The following is a 14,273-nucleotide window of genomic DNA, read 5'->3' on the forward strand; positions in this document are numbered from 1 at the left end:
AATTATATTAAATAGGATTTTAGGTTAATTTTTTGTTACTTCTGTTGCACTTTTCTGGAACATCTCTTTTAAGAATAAGAATTTTACTTGACTGGTATTAATTAAAAAAAGCTAAGGTTTTTTACATGCCATGTGTATTATGACTAACAACCAAAGGTGTGTTCTTTACTGATAATAGGGAAATTTAGAGCTCAGTAAGAATAACATATGGGAAGTCTGGATACTTAATAAACAATTTTCTCCACTTTTACATTTTTCATATTTCATCCTCTTCATTAATCTAGATTTTCAAATAAAACTCCCACTGGCTTCATTAAGAATATTTCCGTGAGGGTGTAAAGAGTAGTGATAATTTTAGAAATGCACTAACTCTCTTCACATGACATATAGTGCACTGAAATTTATTGTAATCCTAATCTGTTAATAAATTCAGCCCATTTCTTAGAATCCCCTTGATTTGCATTTGCTTTCCCAGGCCATGCAGTCTGATAACTGAGATACTAACACAGTATAGCAGTTTTCTTTAGCAAACTGATTCTGATAAAAGGACACTTCTTCCTCCAAAAAATACTGAGCAATCCCATATGTGGTGCAACTCATCTGAGTTCTTGACAGCTTCTCTGGTCATAACTGGCTTTTTCTGGACTTTCTTTTACTCAGAGAAAATGTGGCTCTGAATTTCACCATTCCTGATGACATTTACCAATTAGTTGATTGCCAGAATACTCAGGACTGACATTTTGGTGGGGAAGAAGGGGTGGCTAGATATAAGCATCGTGTTGTGGTCCAAAGAAGAAGGACAGAGGTTGGAGTTATATGACATTAATTACCTCAAAAAGGGTGAGAAGTATGGTCTCAAGGTTAGGACTGTGGTTTTTGTTCTCTGTTTAATTAGCTTCTTCCCATCTAATGCTATATGACAGCCTATGAGGAGAAGTTAAACTGGCCTGATTCCACCTCTGTGATGTATGTGAAACCCAGATACGTTCACAGTGGGTTGACTACAGAAGAGGTATCAAAGAAATTGTCCCAAATATTTCTCAAACAAGGAGGAGGAGAGCAGCAGAACTGCTACCTGCTTTTGTTCCCTGAGGCATCTTCCAGCATGGCAGCCTCTATCAGAGGGAAGTCTGGAGTGCCAAACAGGGCAGTTGCCCTTTCAGCATTTTGTTGCCTTTTTTCACGCTACAAAACAGAGCAGAGGTTAGAGAAGAGAGGAAAAGTACAGGACTAATAGGAAGCTAAATGAGACATGTCAGATAGGGCATGCACTAGATGTGAATACACAGCTATTCCCAGTTGGTTCTCTCTAGGAATACATTGTCTGAATTGTTTTAGAAACTCTGATATTTCCCAGAGCTGTTTATGTTATATTGAGTCCATCTTAGGAAGGTCTGCACAATGTAAAAAGTTAAAATAAGTAAAACGTCCTTGTGGTTTCAATTTTAAATGCCCATTGTCCTGTGACTTCCAAATATTTCTGTAAATATCTGAGATTTCATATGGCTCTAAAGAGGCTGAACTAAGTGGACATAGCCTCATTGCCATCTCCTGTAAATGGGTAGTGACATGGTTTAACCCCAACTGGTAACTAAGCCCCACACAGCTGCTCCTCGCTCCCCCCTCGTGGGATGGGGGAGAGAATCAGAAAAGTGAGAAAAGTTGTAGGCTGAGATAAAGACAGTTTAATAGGTAAAGCAAAAGCCACACATGCCAGCAAAGCAAAACAAGGAATTCATTCACCACTTCCCATCGTCAGGCAGGTGCTCAGCCATCTCCAGGAAAGCAGGGCCCTATCACGTGTAACAGTTACTTGGGAAGACAAATGCCATCACTCCAAACATCCCCCCACTTCCTTCTTCTTCCCCCAGCTTTATATGCTGAGCATGCTGAGCATGGTCAGTTGGGGTCAGCTGTTTTGGCTGTGTCCCCTCCCAGTTTCTTGCTCACCCCCAGCCTACTCGCTGGTGGGGTGGGGTGAGGAGTAGAAAAGGCCTTGACTCTGTGTAAGCACTGCTCAGCAATAATGAAAGCATCCCTGAATTACCAACACTGTTTCCAGCACAAATCCAAAACATACACCATACTAGCTACTATGAAGAAAATTAACTCTATCCCAGCCAAATCAGAACAGATAGTTAGAAAATAGAGGAAGATTGTTGGTCTCCGGGATCACTGGTGTAGGTACGTCTTCTTTGGGGGACTTACTCAGATTTTCCTGCTGCAGTTCCGTCCATTCCAAATGTCTTTTTTTTAATGCTCAGGAGTGCTGGGTTTTATATCAGATAGAGATGAATGGTTGAATGCTGCCGTCTAGAGATTTTCCATCAGTTCCCTCTTTTGCATGAGGAACTTCTACTGTGATATTGAATTGTTACAATTGATTCTTCTGTTGACTGCAATGGAGTTATATCAAGAATAGTTTACAATCAGTGTCCTATCTAACAACTTTTGCAGGTTTCTTGGTTAGAAAATTAATAGCTGAAAGCTTCTTTGAGGTTCAGTCCCATAATGCTACTTTGGTATAGGAATGAATATCCATGTCATCTTTTTGTCAAACCTCCATTTTTTTAAGTTTTCTTTGCAAAATTCATAACATTTTATTTATTCTTCTTTTTCCCAGCTTCTGCTTTTGTTTCTGTTGCAAAAAAAAGTCCGTTGCAATGCAAATCCTTGCAGGACTTCAGCCTGGAAAGACTTATTTATGTAAGAACTCCCTTCATGCTCAGGTGCCTTCAGTGAACATCAGCGGATCTATGAGAAAGGGTATGGATTACCAGATGTAGACAAGGCATCATCCTCTCCCTTGTCACAAGCTAACTGGCATTGAGTATGCTGAGGGATGATAAACTCATTCTTTCAGTGTCTAGGAGAGTAGCTGAAAGATCTAGATATTCAGTCAGGTTGCTAAGAAACATAAAGAATTTTAAAGTATGCAAGGTTACAAGGCTAATCTAAAGTTAGACTAATACTGTGTAGCATCTCCATGGCAACCAGGAGTGAACGGCATGTGAGGTGAAAGTAGAGGAGAAGACAGAGTAATAATCAGCAATAAATAAATCTTGACAGGGCTTAGTGTGATTATATTGTCTATGAGTTAAAGAATGCTGCTGCCCTGCTGTAGTTCAGCTTGGGCTGCTGGAGAAGAAATCTTCTCCTTTCAGGTCCAGAGGAAATGATGGATGGCATTTTAAAAGTAAGACTATAATGGCCAGCTCTGTGGTTACTAACTTCTGGAAGGGTCAAATGAAGGAGAGAAGATGACCTGCATGCATGCCATATAACAAAACACTCTCCTTTATTACTTAATATCTAGAAGCAAATTTCCATAACAGATCTAATAATTGTGCCCCCCCTGCAACTTTAAAGCTCTTGCAGTCCTGGTCTGTTTGCTGTGTTATTTTTTTTAAAGCATAGTGTAGATAATTTTGCCAGTACTTACTTACACTATTTTACACATGTGAACTACCTCTAAAGTATAACCTGGGTACAGGAGTCAGTTTGAAAAATCAACTTTTTCCAATTACTGTGTTACAACAACTGGATTTAATCTGTTAATGTTCATGCTCCCCTGTAACCAAGGGACAAGGCCCCTGACTGAGGAGTTGTTCTCTAAATACCCTACAGACTAGGGGGTCAGTGACTTCAAGCTTCATGGCCAAAACCATGGTCCAGCAGCACAGCTAACATTTTCTAGCCTCAGCCTTGTGATTCAGGCACCGGTGTACATGAGCTAGTACAATATTTCCTGACATGCTGAATGTCATGAGCAAAACTCTCCTGAGTGGTCAATAAAAAAAAATCAATGTTCCACTCCTGAGGTTCACTCACTCACAAAAGGTCTGATGTTGTATTCTTTGAACTCAAGAGAAGTTTATTAATTCATTCTGCTGTACTGAATAGTAAGTTAAAGTGTAAACACTCCTCAGACCTAGATAACACTGGCCCTAAGACTTCACCTAAAATCTTCCTGGTTCTCTTCACAAGGATTCCTTGAGAATATAACACTGAGAAATGATTTGAAGTTAGTACTGTGCACTGCAAAAATACTGAGGTGAATATTCCTCCCTCACTCAGCTATTGTCAGTCATCTGCTTCTGAAATTTGGATTTATGCAAAGAGAAAACTGAGACTAGTTGACCCTCTCAACTTGACCAGCATGTATGTATGCATGTGTATGAAGTTACACGAATTTTCTTTGGGTCAAATCAAGTAATGTTTCTTCGTGTTTCACAGCTGAGTGCCACTAGAGTGGAGATCTGAGCTCTAGGTCGTCTTCTTGTTGCCTCTCACACACCACAGGCATGGGCCCTATATATCAGTCACACGGAAACACTTTCTATTCATCCTTCCTGAGCTCTAGTTCTTAATATGTTCAATCCTTGTTTTCTGTGCTTTTCTGCTGAGAGTTATGAATGCAAGCTAAACAGGTACAGTATAATCACCACCTGATTTTAAATAATGAAATACAGTCTGTGAGAGTTATGGGTATCAAAAGCTCCTGAGCAACTGAGGCATTGAGTCTTCTATTTTTTGGTTGTGGAACAGGGACCCAGATAATCACAGCAAAAGACTCTTTCCAGTCACCTGTTGCATCATAACATTAGGGCATCTTAGAAATAGAGTTCTGATTAAACATGGATGTTTCCAGTGCAGGCATCTACACCTGATCAAATCACTTTAAACTCCCATTCAAAGTCATTACAGGGTGGACCTTTCATCTTTAAGAAGGTGCATACAGTTGGTCAAAGAAATCACATCCCTGACTTCACCACCCATACTCACCGTATCTCCACCAGGTGTAAAGAGAGGTTCCCAAATACTCCCCTCACAGAGTTACAGTGTAATTCTTTTCACTGTACCCATTCAAAAGATAAGATACCATTTTATCTAGAGATTGGGATTTAGACAAAGCTCTCTCTTGTTCTTGAAAACAGAGAATTTAGCTACCAACTCCAGATGGGGGGAACCTTGGACAATTTTGGCAACCTGGCACCTAAGCAGGTTTGATAATCTTTTCCTGCCTTGGTTTCATGACATTAGAAGTTTAAAACAAGTAACAAGTGATCTGTTTATATGACAGTAAATTACTTGCTTAAGGTTACACAGTAAGACTGAGGCAGAGCAGAGATCTGAATTCAGTCTCTTAGAGCCTATAGATGTCCTACAACTGCTCTGTCCTCTTCCTTACTGTGTTTTTCCCTCTTCAGTCCAGTGACAGCAATATCACTTCTGTCCACCGGGAAAGCTGCACTTCCTGGCAGATGAACTGGCTCCTACTGACCTGGAGCCTCATTAAGAGGAGGGAAAAAAAAATTGTGAAAATACTGAGTTCAACTCAAAGCTCACAGAAGTCAGTAAAAGTCTTTCAACAAGTTTCAGTGAGCTATGGATCAAGTCTACAATGTTCAAGAAATAAAACACTCTGACATTCACATTAGATAGTCAATGGTCCATGATGCCACATGTGGAAGTTCTCTTAACACTGTAAAATTAATCTATTCCATGACAACAGTCAAATATTTGTTATAACCAGAGAATCAAGGATGCATGAGTTTTTAATGCTTCAGTATTAAGTGCTTTCCCTGAAACGAAATATATTTTCTATGTTATAATCTACATTTCCCATACTTACCATTTTATACATTTAGTACACTGTTAAAGATGACTGGTAGAAATGTTTAAGGAAAAAAAAAATCATCTGTGAACTCATTAATGAACGTAAAAAGAATAAAAAAATATTTGAATCAAGTTATCCAAAAAGCTCTTATTTTAATGTAGTTGAGTTATTACGCTATGTTAAGTAAATAACAACTGACTTAGAAAAGTACCTAATTACATTTGCTGATTATAAATTTAAATCCAGAGAAGTTGTCTTTATAATATTGCAGCATGATTTCATTATTATTTCAAGACTTCAAAAAAAGAAAAAAAAAAAACACTCAGAACTTGAAGTATGAGGAAATAATCCATTGAACTCTATGAGTTTTCAGACAAACTCTACTGCTACAGGGTGTGAGACAAGATCCTCTGGGACTCATACTACAGGCTAAAAATAGATGATTTATTACCCTTAAAGGAATCTGCTTAAAAATTTGGTGGAAGAGCGGGATGCTATTTAAAAAAAAAAAAAAAAAAAAAAAGTGGTTAGCTTTAAAGTATTTCCAGCCTGGAAGCTTCATTGCCTAAATATCTCATATGTGATACACAGAGCTGGCTTATTAGAGGAAGAAACAACCTGCTATTTTAAGCCTGTGAGGACTGTTATCAAAATACTTCCAGCCCTTAATTGGCTCTCAGCATTTTAACCTTGCAATGATTTTCTAGCTAAAAAGAAAAGCTTAATTTCTAAAATTCAGTTCTGCTTTGAGTATTTTTTTCTTTTAAAAATGTTTCCTTTCAGTAAATTAATATCTCCAAAGTAACCACAAGTCATTATTGGGAGAGATGTCATTCCCCTGTCTGGTAATGTCCTCTTCCTTTACCTTTGCAAGAGACTTTTTACAGATTAATTACCTGCCCATCATTCTGTTTTCAGTGCACTTTACTGAATCTGGGTTTAAGGGTTATTTTTCTTTCCTTTTTTAAAGAGATTTCTTCTTAATTTGGAAGCTGCTGCTGCCACAAACCATTCTTTCACTCAGCTGAACTCTCCAGGTCTGAAATTCATCCTGGCATCTGCTCCCTGAAACCTGAGCAGATGGAAGAGTCCAGGAGGGAGTACTTGTGTCAGCATAAGGTAGCTTTGTCTTTCTGTGGTAAATGTTCTCCAACAGTAAAATTCAACCCCAGATAACCTGTCAGAAAAGCTATAGTAGTTAAGGGAAGGGTTTTATAAGTGTACAGTAGGATATATGTCTTGTGGGGAAAAATAAACAAGTTGATAGAGCAGAACTATATTTTCAAATGCATTTATGGCAGTATTGAGTCATTTTCCTTTACCTATTTTGTAATTGCCCAGCTGATAACCTTAAGTTTGTTGCAGGTGCCCTTACATGGCTCCTGAGTAAGAGGAGAGTAGACTTCGTATACACATTTTCAGGAATATCCAAGCAAAATAGGCAGTTGTCCTGTTTATTTAAGAATATAAAGAAAACAGTGCAAACATATGCAAGGACACAGTACACCCTGTAAGATGGAGAAAAAAAGAAATTCATTATTTTAAACTGAAAGAGAGTAAATTTAGATCAGCTATAAGGAAGAAATTCTTCACTGTGAGGGTGGTGAGGCACCGGAACAGGTTGCCCAGAGAGATTGTGGATGCCTCTTGCCTGGCAGTGTTCAAGGCCAGGTTGGACAGGGCTTTGAGCAACCTGGTCTAGTGGAAGGTGTCCCTGCCCATGGCAGGGGGGGTGGAACTAGATGATCTTTAACGTCCCTTCCAACACAAACCATTCTATGATTCGATTTTACCTGCTGTGTTGCTCCTTCTTGCAAAGCAGGGACCCTGAGAAACACTGGAGAAGTATGAAACTTCTCTACACCAGATACTTGTGTGGTGAATTGTGTCTTCTAACGCACAATATCTTCTGAAGGTCTCTTTGGGATGAGCTAGCCCCATACCACTAAAAACATGGTTGTGTGCTTTTTTAATTCATTAAATATGAATCTGTATTGCCTAAGAGCCCACACACAATTCATTAGTCAGGGATAGAGGCCTGGATGCTGGCTGAGATGAGCAGAATGAGGGACATCAGTTTTACATGGAGGCAGTACTAGGGGAAGAGTAGCTTTAGCTACACACTATTACATTTCAGCTGTTTAAGTTTCCTGTGTTTCTTTAGGATGGAGCACAGAACTACCCTTCACATGGAGACCAATACTGAATCCTGGAAGTAAAAGGCTTGATGAGAGGGACCTGTCTAATTGATGAGGGCATTTCCACTTTAAACTCTCTAAAAAGAGAGTAAATGAGTACATTTCTTTTAATGGTTATTGTTCAGATTGTGCAATCAAAAAACAATATTGATTTTACTTCATGCACAATACAGCATAAGAAAATAACAACAGAGATCTCCTATAAAGCACAATAACTCCATGACTGAGCCACTGAAAACAGCATTCAACTCGGGAATTAATTTCACCCATTATGTATTCCTTGTATTACTTGATTTCTTAACATCTTTCCTTTACAGCTTTCACTGATTTATTCTATCCTTGTTGCATAGTGAAACAAGCATACATGCCAACTTTTTATTGACTAAATACCTTCCTGTCTCACTTGACTGGTGGTTAGCACTTAAACCATAGTTTTCTCTAAAGGAAGAAGTGCTGACCTGAACAGTATGTGTTACACTCCATCCTAGAGAAGCCAAGATACCAGTACAACACTTGACAAACATTTGCTGATATTCTCTTAAGATCACCCTTCCTCTTGTGCTTCTTGTAAGTCATCTGCAATTTTTTAAAATAATATGAATTGACATATCTTGATCAGGAAGAGCCCAATGACTAGGGATGTTCTGGGAAAAGTAAAAGGTTGTTTATATTATTAAACAATTCAAAAATATCCAAGTTTCATTAACAGGTTTTTCTTATTAAACTAATAACTTATTCAGAGACTCTTTGCATTCACAGATGACCAATTAGACCAGGATACTGGAAGTTGTGCTCTAGTTCAGCTGTTGTGTTGACTTGCTTTGGCTTGTGTTGACTTGCCTTGGCAGTTCAGAAAAACCATCAACATTTAGGTGTAGACAAAAGAAGATAAAGAAGTTTGGTGGAAACACTAGGATTTCCATATTTTTTCCATCTATTATCCAAAAGAAATATAATGAATCTATGTTCCTAATTTTTCACTGGTCACATTGACATAATCACAACTCATTTACTGCCTGGATTTGTTCAGCTGTCTCCATTTATTCAGACTATGGTAAAATGTGTCATCTTTTATTCATCCTTATTAAAAAGGGACAGATATGAGTAGATTTAAGAACACAAGGTGTTTCCCTTACACTGTCTGAATAATGAGAGATTATTCTGTCCGCTGAATTTCATAAGCTTTAGCACTCTAAACCAAAGGATGTTATTTTATTATTTTCCAAATGACACTTAGAATTTCTGTTTTAAGAATGTCATCCAATAAATTATTGAATAAACCATATTCTTACAATTCTTATCTAATAGGAAGATACCATTCCCATGCCATCTTCTAGTTACCCATCTACTAGTTCAGTTATCCCTGGAAAGGTGAAAATACACCTTTTATGGCCATCTAACTAAAGAAGGATGAAAATAACTGGCCACATGAGATCACATGGAGGAAAACTCTTCAGTGATGTGAACAGTTTTGTTCTGACTTCAACAACACTTAAAGTCATGTAAGATGAATTCCGCCATGGCTGCCTTCATGCTTCTAATCCATTTCAGTACAGCATGATTAGGCATCACAGATTTCCCAAAGGCAAATCATGCCAGACTAACCTGACCACCTTCCACAATGAAATTCTCTCTTCTCTTGACATGGGGAGAGCAGTGGCTATTGTTTACCTGGACTTCAGCAAAGCATTTGACACTGTCTTCCAGAGCCTCTTCCTAGACAAACTGGCAAGATAGGGACTGGATGGGTGGTCTGTGAGGTGGGTAGGAAACTGTCTAACAGGCTGCACTCAAAGGGTGGTGGTCAATGGTTTTACTCAGGTTGGCAGCCTGTCACAAGTGAAGTCACCCAGGGACCAATCCTGTGCTCCACACTGTTCAACATCTTCACAGATGATCTGGATGACAGGATTGAAAGCACTGTCACCAAATTTGCTGATGACACCACACTGGGTTGTGAGGTGGACATGTTTGAAGGGAGAGCCATCTTACAGAGAGACCTGGACAGGCTGGAAGAGTGGGCTAGCAAAAGCTGTATGAAGTTTAAGACAGTGTTAAACACCTGGGATGACATAACCAAAGAGCCCAGTACAGATAGGCTCTATTTTTTTAGGACCAAACTTGCTGAAAGGGACCTGGGGATTCTGGTGGACAACAAGCTGAACAGGAGTCAGCAGTGCACTGCTGCAGCAATGAAGGCAAATTGGGTCCTGGGCTGCATCCAGAGGGGCACTGTTAGCAGAGATAGAGAGGTGATCATCCCACTCAGTGTTTGTCAGGCCTGTGTTACAGAGGCTTCCAAATGAGCAACCCACCACCAATTTTAAAAAAATAAATAAATTTATTTTTTAATAAAACAACCAACCAGCTCTCTGTAAGTTACAGATTTGGATGTCCGCAAGAGGAGAACAGAATAACTTTCTGGGGTTTAACAACAACCCAAAACACTTTACAAAGCCCCACTCCCCAGGGGTTTAACGGCAACCCCAAACGCAAACAAAACTTCACTACTTAGGGTTTAATGACAACCCAAAATGCTCTACACTCACCTGATAAGTGAGGGCTCTCAACCTCGAGGACCTGCTCAGGGCAGTGTCCCGACCCAAGGCACCTCGAGGAGTTTCCTTGGGCGGCGTCCTGACCCAAGGGGAGAGTCCTCGACCGCAGCGTGCTGCTCCAGGGGACAAGCTCAAAATGGCTCCCCCAGGGGACTCCATTTATACCCAGGCCGAATCTGACCTGTAGTCAGTAGCGACTCCCATTGGTCAAAGGTCTCAACTACCGTGAGACCTTGAAAACAAAGACATGCCAGAGGCTGCCACACTTCAGCAGCCAAGAAGCTCTGCTTTCACTGGGCGGAGGCACCTACCACAGCCTGGAGTACCATGGCCAGTTCTTGTCCTCACAATTCAAAAAAGGCATGGACAGACTGGAGAGGGTCCAAAGGCAGGCCATGAAGATGATCAAAGGGCTGGAGAACCTGCCCTATGAGGAAAGACTGAAGGAGCTAGGACTTTTCACCCTGGAGAAGAGATGGCTTAGGGACAGCATCATCACAGTATTCTAGTACTTAAAAAGGCAACTACAAAGAGGATGAAGGCTCTCTCTTCACAAGGAACCACAAGGAGAGGACAAGGGTCAATGAGTACAAGTTGCACCAAGGGAGATTTCATCTTGACATAAGAAGTAAACATTTTACAGTGAGAACAATCAATCACTGGAACAAACTCCCCAGGGATGTGGTAGAGTCCACATCGCTGGAAGTTTTCAAGATGTGACTACACAGAGTGTTAGATAATCTCACCTAGGCTCCCTTTTCCATGAAATGTTGGACCAGATGATCTTTCAAGATCTCTTCCAACCTGGGCTATTCTATGATTCTATGATATGGCTTTGCCTCAGTCCCTCACAGTGGTGATTAAAAACAAAACTCTGACCTACTGCTGTAGAATATATGCATGCCCAGTTAAGAAGTCACATCTCAGCTGATGATCAATGGTAATATACCACATCTCGACCATAGCTGAAAATTGTGCAGCTGTAGGACAGATTCAGAAATTCTTAATGAATTTTGACAACCATTCTTCTATAAAAAGCTGGTGACTGTTTATCTAAGTCATTTCATTCAGTGGGAATAAGGACTCCACTGAAATTTCTCAAGATGGATTAAAATGTTTAGCCAAATAAAAGGAGAGGATCAAATTCCCTTAATCATCTCACAGCTGAACAGGCTCTATAGTGCTGATACTAGCAGAAAACAAGCAGAGATGACCGAGAGATGAATGAAGTAGTTGAAAAAGGATAGTCATTTTCCCACCTGATTTTAATGTAAGCAAGAATCCTGTCTGTGTAAGGAGCAGCTGAGTGCTTCCCAGCAGACATAGGCACGGGTAGACAGGGAACTCAATCTGTGTTTTGTGTTACAGATGGCTCCTGCAATTTTTACTATTTGAAGTATGATATTGTGCTAGTCCCTGAGTCTCCAGGGCCCCAAACCTGCTAGGCTGTTTTTTGTTGGTTTTTTTTTTTTTTTTTTTTTATTTAACAGACAACATTTTCCCCTCCATTTAACTAGTGGAATAAGGTCTTAAACCAGGAGCTCTGTGAAGCTGAATTAATTTGTGTCTGTGGAGGACTCTGAAGCACTGTGGGGAGACATGTCTTCAAACTGCAAAGTATTTTTGCTGTTACAGTCAAACTCTCAGTGGAGTCATGTGAAAAGAACATGAAGTGTGAGCAAATCTGCAGTTTGTGAATGATGCAGACATTTACTGACTGTGGTGAGCAAGCATTGGGGTCTGCCTCATCCACTCAGCTAGAGAAACAGTCACTCAGCACTAATTACAGCTCTTCTCCTCAGCAAACGTGTGTTGTGCTCTACTTAAATTTCGGGAAAGACGATAGCAGTTTATTGCTTTGGTGTTGCCACATTGCTGCGTTGAATTTCACAATGTAATGACATACTGTGAAATGATTAAGTGGAAATTAGTGTGTTTGCTTCTCCTCCTCCATTTTGTGCTTTGAATAAATGCAGTTTCCCACTTTTGCCTGTCTCCCTGGGTCACTTCTTACTCAAGGCTTGTAGTAAACTGCTGCAAGGTTTTATGGATTTTAGCAGGCCTTGGTCCAGCTTTTTAGCACCAGGTCAGGTACAGCACTGGCTGTAGCACCCAGTATCTGCTTTCAGAGCTAGGTCAGGATTTGCGTCCAAGTAATGTTTGGTCTTTCTTCACAAAAACCAAGAAAAGATGCCAAAAGAGAAAAATCTGATACAGAGATTAGTCAACTGTGAACAAAACTAAAGACACTAATACCTCACCTACAAACAATGACAGTTTAGCCACTGAGGATGTAGAAAGTCTCCAGGATATTCATCCCAGAGTGCTTTTGCTCATAAAGAGACTGGTATTAAGCATTTAATTACCTTGATTTGCCTAATAACCCCTGTGCAGGTGTGATATCATTGGGCACTGGGGAATCCCGGAGTTACACAGCTGCATTCAGGACCATTCCAGCTTGACCAGGAAGGAGTTAGTAAGTATGCAAGAACCCCTCTGTCCACAGCCTTTTGTGTTCACAAGATAAAGGCTCTCTTCCTTACTAATCCTTTTTGGCACCAGTGACTATAATTATGTGGTCCCCAAAGCCTTGTTATAAGGGGACTAGAGACATGACAGCCCATGACATGCTTTCGCAGGCTTCATACAAAATACCTGAGAAAAGCAATTTTATCGTCATTTGGATCAAATTCCCTATGTAAAGGTCTGCAATGAAACACTTTCAGGGTGATATGAGTGAAAAATAAGTGATAACATGATCTGTAAACACTCCCACCTTTACTTACAGCAGAAATGAGCCTAAATTGCTCACTTTAATGAAATCTGTGTTACTTATATTACTAGAGGGCTCTCTGTGGCTGGACATTTTCCTAAAACACAATAGGGTGGCAAATGTAAGGTTAGTGTTCACAGATTTTGTAAGTGGGCTGGAAACTGCCACTGAACTAATGACTCATTTTCTCTAGCTGCAGAACACAGAGAGGAACAGCAGGTGTTTATTTTTTTTTCCTTCTGCTGATGTATCATTTAGGAAGAAATATCTGTTGAAAGAATGATAAAATAATGAAACGATAAATTCTTTGGACATGACACAGCTAACTTGTGATAAGCTGATGAAGAGCAACAGAAGCATCAAAACTTTCAGAGCAAACAAAGTTTACAGAGCAGTTAAAAAGAGAGAAAGCTTTTCTTTCATGCTCTTTAACTACAGTAAATATCATCACCCACTGCCCTCCAAAAATGATTCTACCATTCGCCTTACAACTGAGAAAGAATGACAGAAATTCTAGATGAGAGGGGATAAAAGCAAAGCACAAAAGATTAAGTGACTCATGCAAGATCACTCAGGAAATCTGGCAGAGATGCTGCAGGGTTCTGAAGTTCTATCTTGTCCACATCAGTGCAGAAGTGTTCATAGACCTGTTTGGAAATGTTCTGGCAAAACATTTTTTATTGGAAAATTACCACTCATTACAACTTTTCATATGACTACAAGAGTTTTGTTGAAACTTTGGCCAGAAGAAATTCTTCAGATCCAAGACGGACTTTCTAGGTAAAACCAGAGTACGAAACAGCAGCTAGCCAGTGTCCCAGAGTCTCACAGTGCCTTAAGATACAGGAAAATCAGAGAAATACCTAATTCAATTAATATTCCACTACTTATGAAGGATGAGACAGCTGTAAGAGGAGAGCCTAAGATGGCCTGGAGGGTAAGATATTATAAGTGTGAGTGCAGATTTTCATATCACAGGTTCTTGCACTTAGCCATCAGCTAGAAACTGTCCTGAAGGGCTCTCGCTGTTGGTTGCTGTAGCTGATCAGTTAGTTGGATTTTTTATATTTTTAGTTTCGTATTGGTCTTTAAACAGGAAAAAATACTGTCATCCTGAAATACCA

At 39.8% G+C, this 14,273-nt stretch overlaps 1 long non-coding RNA gene across 4 annotated transcripts in view; it reads right to left on the reverse strand.

Moving 5' to 3' along the window:
• Positions 1 to 2,691: 2,691 nt before the first annotated feature.
• The window catches only part of LOC141951568 (uncharacterized), a 105,202-nt gene continuing 93,620 nt past the window's right edge, over positions 2,692 to 14,273 (reverse strand). For all 4 annotated transcript variants that reach the window (XR_012631388.1, XR_012631391.1, XR_012631392.1 and 1 more), the window contains one exon: positions 2,692 to 2,754. This is a non-coding gene — a long non-coding RNA (uncharacterized LOC141951568). The remainder of the gene's footprint in view (positions 2,755 to 14,273) is intronic.

Source organism: Strix uralensis, chromosome 1 (assembly GCF_047716275.1).
Source record: "Strix uralensis isolate ZFMK-TIS-50842 chromosome 1, bStrUra1, whole genome shotgun sequence".
In the NCBI taxonomy this organism is placed as follows: Eukaryota; Metazoa; Chordata; class Aves; order Strigiformes; family Strigidae; genus Strix; species Strix uralensis.